Raw genomic sequence first — 4898 nt, 5'->3', positions numbered from 1 at the left:
TCCACATTAGAAAATTCCTAGTATATTAACTTCAACTCCAAATCTAGTGAAACCACTTCCTAAAAATTTCTAAAATCATTCTCTGTTAAATGAGTGCCTCCACTCATTTTTAATAGAATGATTTCTGTTGGCTTCTTCAATGGTCACCTATATCTCCTTTCATCCATTCAAAATTCCCTGATGATCCAAAACCCCTTGGCAGAGATTCAGGTATTTTTCTTATGACCAGAGAGATCCAAGAAAAAATAAAACTTCTATTTATAGAACACTTTTATTTCTGCTTGATGTGTGGCTTACTATGGTTGCTTCCGACGATAGTTGACGGTAGACGGAGTATTCGAAGTTGGAGCGGAAGACCTCGAAGACCCCGAGGACTTACGTGAGCAAGGCAAGCAACCCTTTGACCATGACTGAGCATATTTTACATTGCATGATAAATAGCAAGTATTTCCGTTGCATATGATCATAAGTGCCGGTAATCATTTGATATGATTTCACCGAAGGCTCCCTCGGAGCACATGCATTGAGCTTGACTCTACCCCTTAGGGTCATGCTAATACCATGTTGACAAGTAAAGATAGAAGTAGTATTATTCATGACCATGTTGATGTTGTCATAAAGCAAGAGTTTACGAAAACCCCGTCGGGTGCCACTAATGCCCGAGGGTGATGATGAGTTAGGTGGTCACTTTTGGTGAAGTGGTGCACCCGGTATTTGTGTGAGTAAGATTTCGGAAATGGGATTAGATTTATGATGTGTCGACCATCCCAATCTTACCAGTACGACCACGTTACCCCTTATGGGACGGGGCTATGTTAATTACTCTGGTCGGTTCTAGCAAAGAGCCACATTACTAGTGGCGGGAGTGATGTGTGGTCACTCTCATGATGGGGTCGTGCCGGGTAGGATGACTATGCCATTTTTATGAGTTCCAATCACACCGTTGGTCCCAGCATGGTTGGTACTGTCCAGAGTTGGTGCTCGTAAGACGTACAACTTGTGGGATGGGTACCAATCGAGTGGACCTCTTTGTCTAGTATTGTCAGGGGAAAGGCGTTGATCGGGTACTTACCTTGGGTATGTGATATACCGTGAGTCGTGGATGACATGGAAGTTTCCCGGATCTCATGGGTCCAGTGTACTACCTCTGTAGAGTGTAAACTATTCGAATAGCCGTGTCCACGGTCAAGGACAGTTGGGTAATCCTGCTTAAACTACGTCCTGATATTTCCGCATAAACCAAGTGTGCGTGAGTGTGTGTGTGAGTGGTGATGAGAAAGGTGTTGCTATGCTAGCAATGATATGACCAAGTTTGGTGACTTGGCATATAGGGTGAACCCGAATGGTTCAGCCCTCAACAGATATGCTGATATCTATAACCTGTTCTTCGAGAGTAATTCTTGTTGGAAATATGCCCTAGAGGCAAAAATAAATTAGTTATTATTATATTTCTTTGTTCATGGTAATCCTTTATTATCCATGTTGTATTGATTGGAAACACAATACTTGTGTGGATACATAGACAAAACACTGTCCCTAGTAAGCCTCTAGTTGACTAGCTCGTTGATCAAAGAAGGTCAAAGTTTCCTGACCATAGGCAAGTGTTGTCACTTGATAATGGGATCAAATCATTAGGAGAACCATGTGATGGACTAGACCCAAACTAATTGTATTGAATGAAGACTCATTTACATGCGTGGATACATAGACAAAACACTGTCCCTAGAAAGCCTCTAGTTGGCTAGCCAGTTGATCAAAGATAGTAAGTGTCTTCTGATTATGAACAAGGTGTTGTTGCTTGATAACTGGATCACGTCATTAGGAGAATCACGTGATGGACTAGACCCAAACTAATAGACGTAGCATGTTGATCGTGTCATTTTGTTGCTACTGTTTTCTGCGTGTCAAGTATTTATTCCTATGACCATGAGATCATATAACTCACTGACACCGGAGGAATGCTTTGTGTGTATCAAACGTCGCAACGTAACTGGGTGACTATAAAGATGCTCTACAGGTATCTCCGAAGGTGTTAGTTGAGTTAGTATGGATCAAGACTGGGATTTGTCACTCCGTGTGACGGAGAGGTATCTCGGGGCCCACTCGGTAATACAACATCACACACAAGCCTTGCAAGCAATGTAACTTAGTGTAAGTTGCGGGATCTTGTATTACGGAACGAGTAAAGAGACTTGCCGGTAAACGAGATTGAAATAGGTATGCGGATACTGACGATCGAATCTCGGGCAAGTAACATACCGAAGGACAAAGGGAATGACATACGGGATCATATGAATCCTTGGCACTGAGGTTCAAACGATAAGATCTTCGTAGAATATGTAGGATCCAATATGGGCATCCAGGTCCCGCTGTTGGATATTGACCGAGGAGTCCCTCGGGTCATGTCTACATAGTTCTCGAACCCGCAGGGTCTGCACACTTAAGGTTCGACGTTGTTTTATGCGTATTTGAGTTATATGGTTGGTTACCGCATGTTGTTCGGAGTCCCGGATGAGATCACAGACGTCACGAGGGTTTTCGAAATGGTCCATAGACGAAGATTGATATGTAGGATGACCTCATTTGATTACCTGAAGGTTTTCGGAGTTACCGGGAATGTACCGGGAATGAAGAATGGGTTCCGGATGTTCATCGGGGGGGGGGGGGGGCAAGCCCACCCGGGGGAAGCCCATAGGCCTTAGGGGTGCCACACCAGCCCTTAGTGGGCTGGTGGGATAGACCAAGAAGCCCTATGCGCAGGAGAAAGGAAAATCAAAGAGAAAAAAAGGGGAAGTGGGAAAGTGGAGAAGGACTCCACCTTCCAATCCTAGTTGGACTAGGATTGGAAGGGGAGGACTTCCCCCTTGCTTCGGCCGAACCCCTTGGGGCTCCTTGAGTCCCAAGGAAAGGCCCCTCCCCTCCCACTTATATATACGGAGGTTTTAGGGCTGATTTGAGATAACTCTGCCACGGCAGCTCGACCACATACCTCCACGGTTTTTCCTCTAGATCGCGTTTCTGCGGAGCTCGGGCGGAGCCCTGCTGAGATTAGTTCACCACCAACCTCCGGAGCGCCGTCATGCTGCCGGAGAACTCATCTACCTCTCAGTCTCTCTTGCTGAATCAAGAAGGCCGAGATCATCGTCGAGTTGTACGTGTGCTGAACGCGGAGGTGCCGTCCGTTCGGCACTAGATCGGAGCGGATCGTGGGACGGATTGCGGGACGGTTCGTGGGACGGTTCGCGGGGCGGATCGAGGGACGTGAGGACGTTCCACTACATCAACCGCGTTTATTAACGCTTCTGCTGTGCGATCTACAAGGGTACGTAGATCGGAAATCCCCTCTCGTAGATGGACATCACCATGATAGGTCTTCGTGCGTGTAGGAAATTTTTTGTTTCCCATGCGACGTTCCCCAACAATTCTTTACCTTGATGCATATTCATGATCATTCCACCCATATGAGTTACACTAGAAATGCATGATATTGTTATCCTTCACTTTCGTTGTTCATACCATGGGCTGTTTGCGAGTACATTCAAAGTACTCATTGGCTTGCCACTGGTTATTTCATTGACCAGGTGTGAAAGAACATGATATGGTGAAGATTAACTCGGTGACGTTCTTGCGAGCTAGGACGCTTCCCAGTCAGAATGCCTGTAGGTTAAGGCTAATGGCATGGGTTCACGCTTTCAACCAATAATTCTGCTATTGGTCCGGTTTGGAGTGTAGGCCTTTAAGGCCCTGTATATGTAAGACTCGACCGAGGTGGTCATTTATTGTATGAATGGTATGTATGGATGTAAGACTCTTTTATTCGGTATCTGTGTTCGGTGAGCATTGATCTCTGGGATCACTGAGCACGGCGGTCTCGACTCGTAAGTCAGGGCCCCCACAGTGTGTCGACTCCAAGTGTTCGAGGAAGCTAGTTAGGTGAACCTGTACCTCACACTTCTATTCCCTTTGTCACATGATATATGCTGTCATGAACAAGGCGACATGGTCATCCTTGTTGCAGCATGGCCTCTTTCTCATTCTGGTGAATTCGACCAACACTTTGGATTATCTCATAATCCTCATCGCATGGCCATGATTATCTAGGTCGGATCACCCGAGGGGCCTAGTGTATATCTCTCCTAATCGGAGGGGCAAATCCCATCTTGCTTGACCATGTCTCGAAGCATGGATCTTGACCATCTCAAAACCTACCTTTGTAACTGCCCAGTCACGGAGTAGCGTTTGGTCGACCCAAAGCACGTCTGTCAGCATCCCGAGTACATGCGCAAGCTAAGGTCTTAGGACATGGAATGTGTTGGGGAACGTAGCATGGGAAACAAAAAATTTCCTACACACACGAAGACCTATAATGGTGACGATCATCTACGAGAAGGAGATCAGATCCACATACCCTTGTAGATCGCTAAGCGGAAGCGTTAATAAATGCGGTTGATGTAGTGGTACGTCTTCACTATCCGTCCCATGAACCATCTCACGATCTGTCCCACGATCCGACCCGATCAAGTGTCGAACGGACGACACCTCCGCGTTCCGCACACGTACAGCTCGATGAAGATCTCCGCCTTCTTGATCCAGCAAGAGGGGGCGGAGAGGTAAATGAGTTCTCCAGCACGGCGATGTGATGGTGGTGTTGGTGGTTCTATTCCAGTAGGGGTTCGCCTAAGCACCGCTGAAACTAGAGGAGAAACAGATCTAGAGAGAGAGAGGGCAACATGTGGCTGTTTTCTGTTGTGTCTAAAGACCTCAAAACCCTTAGTATATATAGGAGGATAGGAGGGAGAGGGCTGCGCCCTAGGGCAGACTTTCTCTTCTCTTGCGCAAGGGAGAGGAGGAGGAGTCCTACTCCAATCCTATTTGGAGTAGGATTCCTCCTTCTCACT

The sequence above is a fragment of the Hordeum vulgare genome, chromosome 7H (assembly GCF_904849725.1).
Source record: "Hordeum vulgare subsp. vulgare chromosome 7H, MorexV3_pseudomolecules_assembly, whole genome shotgun sequence".
NCBI lineage: Eukaryota > Viridiplantae > Streptophyta > Magnoliopsida > Poales > Poaceae > Hordeum > Hordeum vulgare.
The sequence above is the reverse complement of the archived record's forward strand: the minus strand, read 5'-3'. Positions refer to the sequence as shown.